Raw genomic sequence first — 19116 nt, forward strand, 5'->3', positions numbered from 1 at the left:
ATAGCTCTGCAAGACTTTCAGTTCTTTTGGGTGTATACCCAGACACGAAATTGGTGAATCACATAATAATTCTACTTTGAATGTTTTAAGCATCCATTATACTGTTATCTACAGTGGTTGCTTCATTTTATATTTTCATCAAAGGTAAGTATTCCATATTTCTCCACATCTTTGTCAACACTTGCAATTTTCCTTATTTTTCTTTATATTTTAATGATAGATATGAGGTTACAGTTAATTGTGCCTTTGATTTGCATTCCCTAATAATGCAAAGTACTCAGCATCTTTAAAGGGAATATTGGCTATTAATAATTTTTTTGAGAAATGCCTAATCAAGACTTTTGCTGATACTTTAACCAGGTTTTGTTTTCTTGTTGTTGAGTTTAGGAGTTCTTCATATATTTTGGATATGAGCCCCTTGTTGAATATATAATTTGCCGATATTTTCTCCTACTGATTGCCTTCTCACTCTATTGATTATATCTTTTGATGTACAGAAGTTTTTAAGTAGGCCAAGTCCATTTATCTATTTTTACTTTTTTATTGTGCTTTTGATGTCACATCCAAAAAATATCATTGCCAAACCAACCCTTGCTTTTATAAAAATCTGTCTTCTAAGGCACAAAAGATAATTTGCAATGCAAATCAATTGGACAGCCTGGATTAATTTTCCCATTGAAAACACAGGATATTAAAAATGAATAAAATTAAAGCTGGCAAGCTTTGAGGCCTTATTGAGATTTTAATTTTGTGGAAACTTTTACTTTTATTTGTTTAGTTGATTACTTTTCCTGAAGTTTTTAATTCATGTCTAAGTTATGGATCTCATCAAATTGAAACACAATGGGAAATCTCTAAAAGTTATTTGCAAAACTGCCTAGTTCAGAGAGTAGCAAAGGCCATAGGCCCTTCAAATAATAAAATATTCCCGTAGAAATGGCTAATGACATTGTTTACACTATGTTCTCATTTTACAAATTAACAAATTGAGATCCTAAGGAAAAAGTAATTTAAGTGATTGTTATTGAATCCACAAAGATACCTTCCTTGTGCATAGAACAAAAATGCACTGTTTTGGAAGTCTTGGATGGTCTGTATGAACTACTGGGACAATGGACATGTGGGATGAAAGTGAGACAAGACACATTTTAACGGGAACATGGTGATAAACGTTAAGAAAATTTATGCCAAGAGTTTTGCCTTCAATCTAATAAATGCTCCTGAAATTGCTTCCACGCTTCATTTGTGCCTCAGGTATTAGCAAATTATGTCTGAGCATAAATTTGCATATTGTATGGCCAAGCTTTGGATTTTAGGCTTATTTTATTGACTAAAATACACTTCTTTTTAGACCTTAAGGAGTTTATCAAGTCATTGGCTTCATATGTCTTTCTGTTCGGATGGGGAAATAAAGGCTGAGGGAATCAATGAGTTGATGCATAAGTCAGCGTCCAGTAAATGATATACTTAACTTACCAATGGAATTCCCAGATCTCAAAGCTTATTTATTGATAGAAATGTCACCTGAGTCTGACAAATATCACTAGGAGGATGTATTCCAGGACTCAAGCTCCTTCTTGTCTTCTGACCTTTATCTCCCTCCTCTAACCATTCACCAAGCCAGAAAATAGTAAGCTTTTTGTACTATCTTCCCTACATCTAATGAGGGAGACACAAAAATTCTCCATGGTAACTCACCATTTTTAGCCCAAGTTCCAGTTTGGCTCCATCTCACCATCACCAGAAATGGGATAGCTGGACTCTTTCCCTATTTTCTCCATTCTCAGCCACCTTTGATGAAGGGTTTCATTCTGTAATACTGCTGTTTCTCTATTCTCTATACAAACATTGTATTGACAAGATTGACAATTTTCCAAAATGTTCACATTCATTTGATCTGAATAACATTCACTAGAAAATGACTGGACATCTGTGAGAGTCATTTGAGGTTGAATTGAATTTTTGATGTGCTGTGCAATTGGGTCAGTGCATTAGAGTTACTTCTTACTAGTTATGAATGCACCAATAAATGTTATTCTTCCATGCAAATTGGCAATGCTTCCAGTGTTGAGGCAGCTTTGAAGAAATTAATTTCAAAATTGCTAATTGGCAAAAACATATAAGAAGTAATAAAAAGAGGAAGAACCAAGATTGCGCCAATAAAGTATGCTCAGATTTATCTTTCTATTATTAAATGGGTCCTATTTGTAGTGCAAAAGTCAACATGGCTCAATGCTTTGAGTAGAAAATTCATCAGGAGAGAAGCTTGCATTTTTTTTTGGAATTTTTTGTTCTAGTGACATCTATGTACTGACTTATTTTCTGTATTGCCTAATAGAGAAAAATAGGACAAAGAGATGGGAGTTGCAGAGACTCAGCTCTCTATTGGCTATTTAAAGAATGTCTTAATGACAGACTGCTTTGTAAGGTAAGAAACTTGTCTCATCCTGAAGTTTAGGCAGAAATTGGATGGTTATCTTCCAAGGATATTGTAACATATACTTAATTGGATGAGAAGCACATTGAATGACTCCCAAAGTCCTCTTGAAGACTAGGCTGCTGTCATTTGTAAAATAGAAGCAAACTATCTTTGGTTGATTCACTGGTAAGTAAAAAAATTTAGAAGTGAGTCTCCATATTATTGAACTTAGAATTTAGCAGATATAAGCCTCTACTTCTAGAACTCATACAAAGGCTAAGGAGCAGTCACAGCACTGAATACAAAAAAGGACTGAATGGTGAACTAGAGGAGCCCAGAAAGTTGTACTAACTTATTTGCCCTGATTAACACAAGGTATAAAAATATGTCGGACATAAAGCAAGAGTAAAGTAGAGGTTGAGGCCCAGCTCCCAAAGATACCCAAAATGAAAAGCATTGCCTTATCAAATTATTATCAGCAGTTCTTTCCTTTATATTAAGAGTATATGGGAGAGAAGAGACTGGGGCAAATGATAGAGATCAGGAGATGAGCAGTTCAAGGCCAACCTGGGTAAAATGTTAGCAAGTTCCTATCTCAACAAACTGGGTGTTGTGATTCACATCTGTTATCCCAAGAAGCAGAATTTAGGTATAAGTCTGGCCCCAGGAAAAATGTAAGATCAGATCTGAAAACAACAACAACAACAACAACAACAACAACAACAGCAACAAGAAAACACTCTATCGGGGTTTGGAATAATGGCTGAAGTACTAGAGCACCAGTCTTGCAAGCATAAGGCCCCAGTTCAAACTCCATTCCCCCCTAAAGAACAAAATGAGCATTTATCTGAACATTTGACAAGCTCACCTTAAAAACTATTTCTTGCAAGTTTGGTTGTGGACTCGCATTCCCACAAGTCTTCTCATGTGGCTGTTCCACTGTTAGGAGCACCTTGATCTTCAGAAGAGAGAATCACCATCTTTGGGCAGGAGCACCCCTTCTCTCACCTCTGGAAATCGCACCAGAAAGCATCCTTGAGCTGATTTTCTCCGAGTTGCCCACAAATAGTTTCCTAGTTGTCTTGCCAGAATCTAGTACCCAGCGTCGGCTCTTGTTCAAATCAGAGTTTATTTCCATGTCTTCTTTGAAGATACAGAAAATGACTGAGACCATAATACCTGCAGTTGCTATTAAGTAAACAGCGTAGAGAGCAACAGCAATGGCGAAAGCAAGCAGGAGATCCACGACAAAAAGGACCAGCTGTGCCAACATGGCTGCCTGTCTCCTCATTCGAAGGGTGGGTTTTTAAATCTCCAAGGCACCCAGTGTGCAAGGAAGTCTTGGGAAAGTGTGGGCAGGAAAAAGGATGTTTCTAAACATGATGGAGTATGTGGTAATTCCTCCAAGTATCTACCCAGGAGTCCATGATGAAACTTGATTTCCCAACTCCCACAGAGCTGGGGCCGTGGGTCAAGGATTGGCAATTACTTCACCATAAACTCCCTAAGGGAAAGAAGTCCAAGAATTCACTTTATCCCCTAACTGTGTGGCTTATCCACTGGGTTTTTTTTTTTTTTAAGTTTTTATTCCAAGGAATAAAAATGTGCTAATGTGTGCTTGTAATGTAAAGCTTTTATGGAAATCTGATGTTTCTTGGAAAATTTAAATGCACTACTTCAGTATGAAGGAGAAATAGATTAATTTTTTATTTTACTTTTTGGCTAGTCCTGGGCTTTGGACTCAGGGCCTGAGCACTGTCCCTGGCTTCCTTTTTGCTCAAGGCTAGCACTCTGCCACTTGAGCCACAGCACCATTTCTGGCCATTTTCTGTATATGTGGTGCTGGGGAATCGAACCCAGGGCCTCATGTATATGAGGCAAGCTCTCTTGCCACTAGGCCATATCCCCAGCCCCGAAACAGATTAATTTTTAAGCATGCAAAGATTTACTCCTTTTGACTGTGTATTTGTCTTTAAAATACTAGAGAATACAATCCAACAAAACATCTTTCATATCAAAAGATGATATTGCTGGCATATCAGAAATCATGAACTTAAGAAACAGAACAATGAAGCTGGGCACTGATGGCTCGTGCCTGTAATCTTTGCTACTCAAGAGGCTGAGACCTGAGCATCAGTTTCAAACTAGTCCAGGTAGGAAAGTTAGTGAAATTCCTTTATTCTTTTTGTCTGTCATTCATGGGGCTTGAACCCAGGGCCTGTTCCCTATCCCTGAGCACTTTTGCTCAAGGCTAGCTCTCTACCACTTTGAGCCACAGTGCTACTTCTGGATTTCTGTTTGTTAATTGGAGATAAGAGTCTCACAGACTTTTCCTGCTCAGGCTTGCTTTAAACTGTGATCCTCAGACCCAGACTTCTGAGTAGCTAGGATTACAAGTGTGAGACACCAGCGCCTGGCTGTTTCTGAGATTCTAATCACCAATTACTCACCAAAAGCTAGAAATGGAGATGTGACTCAAGTGGTAGAGCACTAGCCTTGAGGGGGAAAAAAAAGACAGAAGGAAAGAAGGAAGGAAGGATGGAAGGGAGGGAGGTAGGGAGGCAGGGAGAAAAGGAGGGAGGGAGGGAGAGAGAGAAGGAGGGAGGGGGGAAACGAAGAAAGAAGGCAAGGGAAGAGAAGAGAAAGGGGAAAATTAAATCCAAGAATCACAGAAATCAAAGGCAATAAATTCAAATTAGAAAAGCAAAATAGCTATTCGTGGTAGATTGTAAAGAAGGCCAGTCAGTTTTCTGTATAAGTACTATGATTAAAAAGCAGGATAATCTAAAAACAAAATGGTCAGGAGATTTCTTAGCTAACAAGGTCAATGAAAGGTAATAAAAGATGCACAAAAATATAGAGTTGGATAATAAGCCATGGTCCTCAAATGAAGCACACTAAACTGAAACACAATTCTGAGAAATTGACAGGATACAGAAAATGAAGAGTTATGGAATTTAATATTCAGAAACTTTTTTCTTTGAATAGATGGTACTTCCAAGGGGTTGGGTTGGATCACATAGCTTGCTTTTGCAATAAACAGTTCCAAAATCCTAATATTGTAAATGCAATGAGCTAGTTTTATAATTCTAAAGAAGCAATATAATACAAGATGACTGGATTCATTACAGTGATGGAACCAAATCTACCGGGTAAAAACTTAGTGATTTTAAAGTCATGTTGTAACCTACTAGAATTTGAAGGAGCAGTAGGGGTGGTAGACAGATGTAAAAGAATATTAATTTCTACATTTCCATGTAGCTGGAATTCAAGGGTACACTCTGTAATAATATTGTATGAAGGAAACACGAAGTATAGTTTTAAAATAATGAGGTCCAGTGAGAGTGCCTGGCTACTTATGATAATTTTTAAAGAATGGGTTATATGATTGAACTGGAGGCAAAAGTGAAAAAGGTAAGAAAGATAATAAAATGTTAAGATAACATACCTACAGAAAAAAGAATCAATGTGGAATGGTAGGTAAATGTATATATATATATATATATGTATGTATGTATAATATCTATTAGTAAAGAGAAGAAGAGTACTTTAATACATTTAAAGTTGTTTCCAAAATTTTATTGATAGATGAGTTCTTTTTTGTATGTAAATCAGATACTATTTTGACTACCAAAAACTGGATTCAACTCTGTGTTCTCAATGTATTTCCAATTGTTTAAAGTACATTTTAGGGGCTGGGGATATAGCCTAGTGGCAAGCGTGCCTGCCTCGGATACACGAGGCCCTAGGTTCGATTCCCCAGCACCACATATACAGAAAACGGCCAGAAGCGGCGCTGTGGCTCAAGTGGCAGAGTGCTAGCCTTGAGCGGGAAGAAGCCAGGGACAGTGCTCAGGCCCTGAGTCCAAGGCCCACGACTGGCCAAAAAAATAAATAAATAAATAAATAAATAAAGTACATTTTAAACCAGTGACAGTCAAAGCTCCAGTCAATTTCAAGCTCACTGTAGTTGATTCTCGCAGACAAACCATACATTTCATATCTCTCACTTTTCAGAGCATCGAATTGCATATGTCTCACTATAAATCTCTCAGCTTCTACCCCAAAATAACTTGGGCAGAAACCTTCTTAATTAAATGATGTTACCATTGGTTTGTGTATATTTGGACCTTCAACTCAATGGCATTTCCAGCATGCTAGCAATCTTTAAAAGTCCAAGTAACACACCAGAGAAGAACTGCTGTGAGTTATAACTGTGGCCTGGATTTTTGCCAGTGTTACAAAACAGAAAGCTGTGTGACCAGGCCCAAGTTGTGTAGCTGGTGATGGATGAGAGATTCCACTGCAGGCTTAGCAGCCCCCCGAGTTCTGCGTCTTGCCCTCTCAAGTCAACTACGCAGTCTGAGATGATTTTTTCCCCCCAGTACACTACTGGTGAGAAGGAGGAGCTTCAAAGCTTAGAGTTCATTAATGTTTCTCTTATAGACTTAGGCGAGGCTGGTAGCTTTCTTGCACTTCTACTCTATGTATGTATGAATGTATTTATTTATTTATTAAGAAAGGTGCCTCTCAGACATACTATGATTTAATTAAGACTAATGATTTTTATTACTATTTCCATTATAAGGAAATAATAAAATCAGAACCCCAAAGGTAGGGTCCTCTGTCTTTATAACAAAAGGATCATATATTTTTGCCCATGGACATTGTGCTTGGGCATAGGATTTTCTTCCCCTAATGAAATATGATCAGAAATATTGGTAGCCAGTTCTGAGCAAAACCTTTAAGAACCATTCTGTAGTTTGAACATCCTTCTTTTCCCTCAGCCAGTAGGCTGGCAGGTCCTGAATGGAGGTGATCATTCAGCCTGCGTTAGGCTCCAGATAAGAAATCCATAGCACATCTATGATTGACATGAAGAATGAGCAAGAAAGAAAGCTGTGTTGATTTAGTGGTAGGAGTGCCTTTGTTATGGCAGTGTAATTTAGCTAAAGCTGACTGAAACAATCAGCATTTTTCTTAGCGACTATAACCACAACTTGAATAAGAATAAATCAAGAAAAGTTGGAAGAACTTAGGATACATTAATTCTTAAGATTTGAGCTTCTATTCTTCTGATTTATTGTCTTTATTAATCCTTGGTGAAATATTAGAGACTAGGAAAGCTGATTTTAGGATGCTGGAAGTTTATGGGTGAAGGCATCTTTTAATTGCCATTATTTTTTTCCTCCAGAAAGATGTCTGGAGTCTTAAAGGCTCAAATTCTCTCCTTTATTGCTAGCACTAACCCAGTCATGATAGCTTCATCAGATGAGAATTTGTGTCTGGGATTAGTCTTGAAAAAGAAGCCAGCCTTAATTCCCAGTGACATCTATAGCAATAGGTGGTCATGAAATTGCAAATAGCACACTAGTCAAATGTAGAGAAGTGTATGTGGCAGAGCAGTTAAATGGGCACAGTCAGAGTGTCACTTAGTTTCAAGGGAAGTGCTATTTTGGGCAAGTCAGGTATTACTCAAATTACAATGGAATGGAATAGGAAGGGGACCACAAATGATTAGACTTTGGTTCTAAGTTCAACTTCACCTTCAATTAACTTTTTATATAAACTTTAATATCCATTTTTATCTCTAAAAGTGCAAGGCCCAATGAGTGCATATGTCATTCAAACTGCCTGGGGGAACATCACAGCTAGTTCACTAGTATCTTTAGGGAGATATCTAACAATGTCTTCTGTGGGGAATGGGGCACAGTAATGGTATCAACGTCTAGGGTCACTGCACAGAATAGAATGATCTCTGATATAAAGGCTAGACCGTGCCTTAAGTAATTGATTAAGATAAGCTATCAGTATCACTTATCATGTAGGCCTCAAAAAGCCACCAAGACCAACAAGAATTACAAGACAGACTTTACAAAAGCCAGTTTTTTTTGTTGCCCTTTACTTCTTACTTTTTAACTTAAACTACTTGTTTTTCTTTGATTATGATTCTTTGAAGTCAATAGTGATTTTAAGGTCCTTAATGGATTAGCTTAATTAGACTACTGTGCTCTGTTGAGTCCACTGGAGTCAGAAACAATTTGCCTTCAGCAATCACTCTTAAAATGCATGCCCCATGTGGTAAAATCTCCATGATCTGGTTGATTATTTGTATCAAATTTTTAATCCCAAGGCAACTTCCTTCCCACACCTGGACTTCTCTCTGAACTATGACAACTGACTTTTACAAAACTAACACTGGAATAATAAAGCCTATCATAGAGAGAAAAGGAACAAAAGTTGTTCTCCACATATAAAGCGATGTTCTAAAGAAGCTCTACAATTTATAGGCTATCCATATTGCTCCTCTTTCCTTTTACATAGTTAATGATCATTTGTGGAGCTACTTTCAATTTTACAAAACCTTATTGCAAATTTTCTATCTTTTTACTTGGGAAGTTAAATGATTTTTAAAAATCATTTTTCTTCTAGACACCAACTATGGGATAATTTGACCAAAAGATGTAGAAAGAAGATGCACTCTGTGAAACTTTGTACCATTTTCTATTTTAAAAGTTCTGCATTTGTCTTTTCTGTATGTGAATAAGGTGTCTTTAAATCAGTTGAAGAATATTGGAGATCTATTGAACTCTTGCTGTCTACATATGAAAATGACACATTGGCCTGGATCACAAAAACTGAACTCTTCAACAAGGCAATGATAATTGATGGAGCTTAGAAGTGTGACCACTATCTTTTGGAGAATGCAATGTTAGGGATGTGTTCTTGTCCCATGTTCCTTTCTGGTAAATATTTCCCCCTATATATTGCTGGTTTCCAAGGAAAAATTACATATAGCAACAGCACCACCTACTGGTCTGTTGTTTCTGTTGATTTGGCATCATGAAGAGCTGGGTAACAAAGGAGAAGGCAGCTAGCTGGTAGGTGCACTGTAAAAGTGCATAAAGTCATAAAGACCCTACTCTAGTTCTCTGCTAAGTTGCATACCACTTCTAAAGCTTCTTATTAAAGTATGTTTTATGATAAGCCATTGTGTAGTCCCTAATCTCTGTCCTACAAAATAACAAGTTACATAATAACATAAATAACAAACATGTTAGTTTTCATATTAGGGTATAATGTGAGTAAATAAATCATCCTGGGTAATAGATGAATTTAATTGTTTAAAGACACTAGATAATTAACTAGCCCAGTTTTTATTCATCAATCGCAAATATTTATTTCTGCTTTCAGAAATATACATACATACATATACTCACATACATTGTTGCACACATATATAGGTACATACATATGATATATATGCACACACACATATATATGCATACATGTGCATACATAAACAGAGCTATATGCTTTATGGATCAATATAGCTTCTTCTGTAAATGAAATTTGAGGGTGTCCTTGTTTCCTATGTACAATAGAATCTTGGTAGAACTTTGTGAATATGTTACTCATTTAAAGATCCCACATAGTGAAAAGAACAAAATGCTCTTTCATTCATATTTTTGCTGAATTGTGAAGTGTAAGTAAGGACTGTTCTGAAATGGGGTATAATAACCTCCAGACCAAAAACGATCTCTAAATAAATAACCTGAGTTGCCCGGCATTCCACTCACAGCTTCTAAATGTTTGGCCACTTAAAAACAGTAAGGGAGGGCTGGGGATATGGCCTAGTGGCGAGAGTGCTTGCCTCGTATACATGAGGCCCTGGGTTCAATTCCCCAGCACCACACATACAGAAAACGGCCAGAAGTGGCGCTGTGGCTCAAGTGGCCGAGTGCTAGCCTTGAGCAAAAAGGAAGCCAGGGACAGTGCTCAGGCCCTGAGTCCAAGTCCCAGGACTGGCCAAAAAAAAAAAAAAACCAAAAAAACCAGTAAGGGACAAATGAAAGACTGAAAGACAAAAGGAATGAAGAAGAAATGAGAATAAGGGCCATCAAGGCTGTCTCATAAGGGTCAGGTTTGAAGCTGATGATGTTAATTGGAGATAGCAACTTTCTAAAAGATGGCACCTAGTTGGAGAAAGTAAGCCATTGGGAACATGGCCTTAAAGGGGAAATTGGAATCTTTGTCCTTTCTCTCTTCCTTGCTTTGCCAGAATCTTATCTAAATCACAGATATTGAAAACAAAGTCCAGAAAGGCTACATAAGTTGCGCTGGAGCAACAACCATCTAACAAAGGAGCTGGGGATAGAAGTCATTTTTATTTTATGGTAGAACATTTTGTTCTTCTTTTCTATAATGTTTAATAACACCTTGACTTTCACCCCCAAGATTTGTCAAGTAGCTATTGCTGCATAGTAAAATACGCCAGTGCTTAGTAATATAAAACATCCAGCATTTATTAGTTCTCATGAATCTTGAGGTCAACTGTGTAGTTCTGCTGAACTGAGACGGGCCTGGTATGTCTCATTCATTCACTGACCTTGGCTGGCCAGATTCCTTTATTGATTGTTACTACAATATTTGTGATGACTGGGTCTTGATCACTATGACTGATCACTGCTTCTCATGACCTCTCATCTTGCAGATTATCTTAGACTGATTATCATGGGAAAAGTAAGATCCCCAAAAAGAGGATAGAGGTGTGCAAGTTCCTTTGAAGCCTAGGCACAGACCTGGAACATCGTTACTTCCTTATATTGTAGTTGCTTAAACTAGACAAAAGCCCAAGCCCAAATATAAGGAACAGACTGTATCTCTTGGTGGGAGAATCTATGTCTCAGTCAATTTTGGGTGCTATCACAAAATAACCATTAGCTGGGTAGCTTATTAGCAATATTAAATATACATATACATAATATATACTATTAAATTTACCATCTTAATTCATATTCCTTTTTCTTCTAAAAAGTGAGGTGATATGTGACATGCTTTTTCAAAGACACCAAGCAGTGGGTACTGAAATGAATGCTTGTCATGGTATTGTTCACAATACCATGTCCACAATAGCCAAGTAGTGGAATCTGCCTAGTTGCCCAACAACTAATGAATGCATAAATAAAAAGTGATATTTACATAGATAACAAAGTATTGCTTAGCCATAAAGGAGAATAAAAGTATGCTGTTTGCTGGAAAATGGAGGAAACTAGAGGTCATTATATTGAGTGAAATGATCTGAGCCCCAAAAGACAAATAGCACATATTTTTGTTCATATGCTGAATCTATTCTAAAATAATGTACAAACATACCACTAATAATGGTACTTGAGTATAAAAGGTGAGGGGGTTTAATTGTGGTGGGGAGTTAAGAGAAATGGAGAGGACCTGGAGAGTAAAGAGGACCAAAGGGAGGGAAAAATGATGGAAAAGGTGACAATGATTAAGATGCATTTTGAACGTAAATTGACATGTTAGATTGATCACCTTTTGTACAACTAAAGATAATATATATGTACATATATACATATCTATAGTAAAATAGAATTCAAGGTATGTACAAAGATATATTTAAAGAAATCCCCCAAATACTGATTTTTAAAGAGAAAGGAAAGGAAAGGGGCTACGGAATATTATAGGGAGGATGAACTTGCTTAAAATGTACTACAAATGCTTTTGAAATTTTCATGTGGAATCACCTATACTCTTAATGCATCCTACATTTCAAAAAGCTGAACCAAAGACTCATTTTAAGGCAACAATGTGCTATAAATTGGATCTAATACAGTTGCATTAGCAATTATGACAAGTAGAGACACAAACCTAGAGATCTAATTTTCAGAAAAACTTGTAAGAGGAGCTTATATGGCTGCTTACATAAGGAATATCAGCATATAATAGATATCATCTATAAAAGTTTTATAGAATCAGCAGAAACATGCTTCTCCTGGCCATATCACATACTGATTTTCAATTACAGCCAGTGTTAAAGCATAGTTTAATGAAGGGCTTTTTCATAGGAAGCTAAGCTAGACATCTAGGAAGGTTGGTTTCTGATATGCAAATTCAACAGAATGATAAAGGTTTAAGATGAACAAGGAATATTCAACTTTCTGAAGAATGTTAAGAAAACAAATGAACAAGGAATTTTCAACTTTCTGAAGAATGTTTTGCCCTCAGAATCTGAAACCTTATTTGCCAACACAAGCCTTCAAGACCAATGGGTTCAACAATGAAACCTCTAAAATGCCAAAAACACAGGTTTTCATTCTTGAGCAAAACATAATTCATGATAAAGTTCAAATACAAATTTGCTAGCTCAAATACAACACTATGAAAATCAATTACCTTATCGAAGATTCACTACAGAATAAAATAGTCATGGAAATGCTTTTAAGGTACTTATCTTGATGATTCTTTATATTTTGAAGTATATTTAAACTTCCATATATTTCTCTTAATTTAGTAGTAATTCCATGCTGATTGGATGAATAAGTGAGTGAATACATCAGAAAGTAGAGTTTTGCTAGAGTGGGTCCATTGTTCAATATAGAGATGTAGGGAATAAAGAAAATAGATGCGTTGGCTCTTTCCTTTGCCTTACCTGGATGTCCATATCCATCCTCAGCGTTTTCTATTCTACTCCGTGCTTCCAACATTTCATTCCAGAACCGGAAAGCCAAAGTTAACAGGGAGTGGTAAAGAAAGGTCCCTGAATTCTTTTCTCATCATCTGATCTCTAGCCCAGTTTCTTACTGGACCAACCAAAAGGAAGCAAAAGAGAAATAAGAGACGATTGTTGTGCTCTACTATGAAGGTATGTGTAATTTCTACATAATAAAGACCACATTCTTGTAAATCTGGGTTTGGTAATCCGAAGAATCTTGCTTGCCATTGGGTTGTTGGTTGAGAGTAAATGAGATAATCCACAGGAGCTGTCAAGGACTGTCACACTATGGACCAGCCCTCAGGATTTGGCTTATGAGTGACAGGTTATATAGACCATGCAGAAGAGAGCTGTGGGATGGAAGGTTTGTGTCAGCTGATGAAGTTGAGAATAAGAGGAATACGAGACTATTTCAGGCATTTCATTATTTCATTTGGGCCTTAAAAATGTAAAAAAAAAAAAAAAAAAAAAGTTCTAGAGAAAGAAATGGGCCAAAATAAGGTAGAAAGAAGTGAGGAAAGAACCAGGACAGAATTCAGGATGGCCATAATATAGGGAGGGTCCTTACAAAACCATAGGAGAAGTACCAAGAAACATTGGTGCTATGATTTAAATAGTGTTTGTCTCTTCCACAAATGATATTGAAATTTAATCCCTCTTCTGGGACATAAAGGGGTGGAACCAGATGAGATCATTAAAAATAGGCTGAGCCTTGTTCTCAGACTTAGCTATTTATTCAGCTAATGGATTCTAGAATAGAAGTTATTTTCGGTGTTCTGCTAGAAAAGCTACCTAGGCTAGGTCTCTGACATATTTCCTGTGCCTCTTCACGTCATGTCCTCTGCTACTTCAAGGCTCTTCTAGTAATAAAGCTATTGCCAGATGCTGTCGCCAACCATATACCAGATCATGAATTAAAACAAACTTCTTTTCCTTATAATTTATTCAGTACATGGTTCTGAGCAACCTTTATACACAGACTACTAAGATCCTAGCCATCTCAATTACATAAGGCAGTGTATCAGTTTGTGATGTACATAAGAAAATACAGAAGCTAAGTAGACTTGTACTGTAGGACACAACAGTAGTACTCCAGGTATTAACTGAAATGAAAACCAGTATTAACACAAGACTCTTACATGATTTTGAGGTATCCAATTCATAGTGAATAACTCAAAAGCCCTTCATCTTGTTACATATATACAACTGTAGTACATTTATACAACAGAAGGTGTATCATTTGTCAAATATAGGAAGTGTGTCATTAACAAGAGTTGAAAAACCACATGTAAAATACCTTCATTGATAAAATTGGAAATATACATATATAGCAACATATTCTGAGGAAACAAATACTATTGCTATAAAATATTAATGATAGGAGTATAGCTGAGATAAGCATCATTTGAAGACTGCAAATAATAACAAAATAAGAAAGATTTCAGGACAGAAAAGCTTGAGAAAACTCAAGAGTATGAGTTTGGTGGAAAATGGTTCTAAATGGAGAAAATTGGCTTAATGGGGAAAGGGAAAGAAGAGGTGGAAAGTGAGTGGGAATTTAATGCTTTATCTTGATGACAGGAAGGACATCAATGAGTCTAGATTGGCGTATATGTAATAGGGTGGGTAGGACCAGACTTGAAGGAAACATGGTACTCTTTTATGCCACCTTCCTTTCCCTCAGTCTTTCAGAATGGGGTGTCTGACTCTGCAGGCCCCAGTTTTGAGGACATCTCACCATAGCATGGTATAAAACTTCTCTTATTTGCATATACCAATTTGCAAGATAACATGGAAAACTTGCTTCAAAATCAAAACTAAAATTTTGATAAATACAACTTGTTTTCACTTTGAGATCTTCCTTAAACTCGTAATAAGATAAAAGCACAGGGGACTGCTTCAAGAAATAAAATCTTGGAAGTGAAGATCAATATAATTGTGATATTTATAATCCAAGATTTTATTTATTTATTTATTTATTTATTTTGGCCAGTCCTGGGCCTTAGACTCAGGGCCAGAGCACTGTCCCTGGCTTCTTTTTTTTTTTTTTTTTTTTTTTTTGCTCAAGGCTAGCACGCCGCCTCTTGAGCCACAGCGCCACTTCTGGCCATTTTCTATATACGTGGTGCTGGGGAATTGAACCCAGGGCTTCATGTATACCAGGCAAGCACTCTTACCACTGTGTCATATTCCCAGCCCAAGATTTTATTTGATATTTGACTATTGGTAAGTGTAAGAAAATAAGAATTTGGGTAAACATTTACTTCTAGATAATATGTTTATTGAAACTGAAAGATTTTTAAGAGTAATAGAATAATTTTTTTTTTTTTTTTTTTGGCCAGTCCTGGGGTTTGGACTCAGGGCCTGAGCGCTGTCCCTGGCTTCTTTTTGCTCAAGGCTAGCACTCTGCCACTTGAGCCACAGCGCCACTTCTGGCCATTTTCTGTATATGTGGTGCTGGGGAATCTAACCCAGGGCCTCATGTATATGAGGCAGGCACTCTTGCCACTAGGCCATATCCCCAGCCCTAGAATAAATTCTTATTTGAGAAGAAATATCATGCTTTATTTTCCTCATTTATTATCAGAATAGTCTGTCTCTAAATGGCACATTTTTTTACATTTCTACTTGGCTCAGAGATTAATCTTCTAAGAGGCACAGGGACTTAGAGTTATTCCAGAATATCTTAAACTCTTAAATGTTTAGACAGCTCTTCCTATCAGCCTCAGATAAGTAAGGCTTGAGGAAAACAAAACTCAGATTTTGATCTTTGAAAATATGCTCTCAGTTTATATTTATATTCAGAGGCTGTACCATAACCTCAAACCTTGCCTGGTAGGCCAGGCCACTTCAGTGGATGTCTGGGTTCTATAACTTAAAGGCACAAATAGTCTCAAAGTCATTTCACATGAATTTTAGTTCCCATATTTTAAATACCTGGAGCCAAATAGGTAGAATGTAGGGCAATCTTTTGGTAAGACAGCTTACCAACATAAGTGCAGCTTCATAAACTATTTTTATGATTTAATCCCAAATGTCTAACACAATTTTAGTTTTTGTTTGCTTTTTTATTTTAGGTCAAAGGGTAGCCAACACAACAATTCCATTGGGGATTTGTGCCTTTAGCTCTTTGAGGGTACATTCCTGAGCAGGGTTTTATTTTTGATAGGAATTCTGCACATTAAGCATTCATTAGCACATTGCTTCAGTCACCAACTTGGGAGAGTGTTGGAGTGGACAGAGATGGTGTTTGGTGCAGGCAGGCCCTAGGAATAGTATCAAGGTTAATTAACTTCACTTGAAGTTTTGATGATTATCAGGCAGACACAATCTCAGAAGGTTTTCCCAGACATGTTTTTAGACCTCCAGGATATTTTAATATGATAGACCTGAAAATTGGTGTTGACAGCCTGTGGAGAGAGGGTTTGAAGGCATGGTATAACAATTTGAATAGCTGTTGACAGCATTTTTTTTTGGTATATCATGCAATTTTTTTGTTACATGAGCATTGTAATGCAAGGTAAAATAGTCAAACACTATTAAAATCTATGAGGTGAAAATCAAAATTTCTCTCTATCAGATCCCATTATACTGGAGTCACCATGGATAATAGTATAATGTGTACTCTTCCAGAATAGTAGGATGAAACAGATCAAGTGATTGTTGAGGAAAAAGAAAATAAACTTGGTTCATACCCTCAAATTTTGGCATATTATACAGTCATCAGGACTTTTGAAGACAGATCTGTTGTGGAATGGCTGATAGAGGACTTGGTTAGAATCAAACAGACTAATATTCTTTCCTTAGATCCCATCTTGCTTAAAAAGTAGCTTACAAAATTATTTCTGCAAATGTTGTATACAAATGGAAAAGCAATAGAACAGAATTAGAAAGCTGTGTATTATGTGAGTGACATGATTGTATATAGTGTTTATACAATAAAAAAATAAACCTTTTCCTTTGCTTCAATCATCCTCCCTATGATCCTCCCATCTATGCCTCCTGAGTAGCTGGGATTATGGCAAGAGCCATAAGGGACAATGGTAAGCTTGAAGATGACCTGGATTTATCTAACTGTGGCAGGAGTCTGGTGACGCACAAAAGCTAGGAGATACCATAGTGAGTTTCAACCAGCTTGGCAAATATGTGAAGATCACTAGTGCACTGCTTGGCTTGCCTTATTTCCTAAGGCTCTACCTTTGTCATACTGACTTTCTTCTTACTGTTCTTTGAATACAGGATAGCAGTCCCTTCAACCTCAGGGCCTTTGTACCTTTTGAACCCTTTGCTACTTTCCATATAGGTTCTTCTGTGAGCTCTTCATTTGCTATGTTCATTTATATTCAGTTTTGAATCAAAGGTGATCTCCTCAGAATAGTTCCTCTATCCCCAATTAGTTTCTACCCTATTACCTTGTTTTATGATCTTCAAACCATTCCTTGTTATCTGAAATCTATTTATAATTTAATTACATGACTTTGTTTCCTATTTCCTCCACAAAGAATAAAAAAACTCAGATTAAAAAAAAAGTAAGCCTATTCAAGGACACTGGTTTCGAAATACATTGAGTGTGATAGACAACTATTATAACCTTATTCCTATAAAAAAATAATGCCCAGGGGAAAACAAATTCCAACATCTTGTAGTAATTACAAAAGTATCTCCAATTCTTTGTTCCTTCCTCATAGTCACATGTTGGCAATGTGTCAGCACTTCCCTCCTAAAGCATGGAATCCGCTTCCGAATCTGTGGAGTCTGCATTAGTGCTGGATGGGTTTGACTCACTGGGATGAGGTAAAAGTGATAGTGTGACAATTCCTACTTTAAACCTTAGAGATCTTAGATGCCTTTATTTACTTTCTAAGGTTTCTGATCCACTGCCCTGAGAGCCTACCTGAAACGAACTACACAGTGGAACAGCAATGAGCTGTCTATCCTAAACCAGCCAACTCACAGTCAACCTAGTAACTAGACAAAGATATGTATGCAAGTTCAAGATCGGAAGCATCAAGATCAGAAGCTTTGCTGAGCTGATCCCAATCCAAACAGCCAAGTGATAGGGCTGTGGCTTGCTTTTGTTTTAATATTTTAAAAGTAGTTATCTAAAGGGGTTTCAATTCAATATTTCAGTTTATGAGTGCAATACACCTTGATCAATGTCACCCCTTCCATCATTCTCCCCTATCTCATCCAACTCCATCCATCCCCTCAAGTTTCCTCGCTCCATTTTCACATATGTGCATTAAATATTATGATGGTATTCTGATACTCTTTCTCTCTTTATTGGTCTGCCAACTCCCTCGATTCCTTCTGCCCAGCAACATGTTTCAACTTTCTGGTGTTTATCTTGTTAAACTATAAATTAATTGTTTGGAGAAACTATAAATTAATTGTTGGAGTTACACCAAACTTCCCTTGCGTAGTTTATACTTTAGACAATAGGCAGAACTGTGATCTTAGTAAATGCATACTCTTTAAGCTACTAAACTTGTGTTCTGTAGCAAAAACTAATCTTTCCACACTTTATTGTGAAGTTCAAGTACAGTGACATTGGAACAAAAAAATGAACAGAAGCAAAGACAAGTAGATTGATTTCAGAGCCAGCCAATTTTTTTTTTCCTACACCAGTTTTATTAAAACACAAATAAGTATTTCTCTTTCTGTAATGGCAAATGGTTCCAATAATGCTGAACATGAATCATTGAGTAATAATACAAGGGCTTTAAATATAGAAACAAAAATTAACCTTTCAAAAAGTCGAAGAATAAGGTTATATACAAGCAGAACTTGGGATCTATATGCGGATTCCCAAACTGCAATGCGTTTGTGAACTCTGCATTCCGCCCCTGCTTTCGAGAGGGGCTATCACACAACATTCAGTCGGCTGAAGATGGACTGGTAGAGATGTGTCTATACATATATTTCAAGTCATTTTTGCTTGTGCAGAATCATCCAGATCTTCCCAAGACTGAATGAGCAGTCCTGTGAGCCAGCCAATTTTTACAAAGCTGTGAAGGCTGGGTTATGGATGGTACCTCCTAGAGGACTCTGATAGCAACATAGCAGTGCAGAGCAGGTCTTGAAAGTCATCAGAATCTAAACATCAAGCCCTCTATGAATTGACTAATTTACTCAATGAGCATGGAAGGTTATGAAAACCCTTACACATGTCCAACATGGAAATAAG

At 36.9% G+C, this 19116-nt stretch overlaps 1 protein-coding gene across 1 annotated transcript in view; it reads right to left on the minus strand.

Moving 5' to 3' along the window:
• Nucleotides 1-3656, minus strand: part of Ankef1 (ankyrin repeat and EF-hand domain containing 1) — a 48281-nt gene extending 44625 nt beyond the window's left edge. Inside the window, exon 1 of the mRNA XM_048348803.1 lies at nucleotides 3288-3656. The gene's annotated coding sequence lies outside the window, so the exon portion shown is untranslated. The remainder of the gene's footprint in view (nucleotides 1-3287) is intronic.
• Between the last annotated feature and the right edge of the window lie 15460 nt (nucleotides 3657-19116).

The sequence above is a fragment of the Perognathus longimembris genome, chromosome 6 (assembly GCF_023159225.1).
Source record: "Perognathus longimembris pacificus isolate PPM17 chromosome 6, ASM2315922v1, whole genome shotgun sequence".
In the NCBI taxonomy this organism is placed as follows: domain Eukaryota; kingdom Metazoa; phylum Chordata; class Mammalia; order Rodentia; family Heteromyidae; genus Perognathus; species Perognathus longimembris.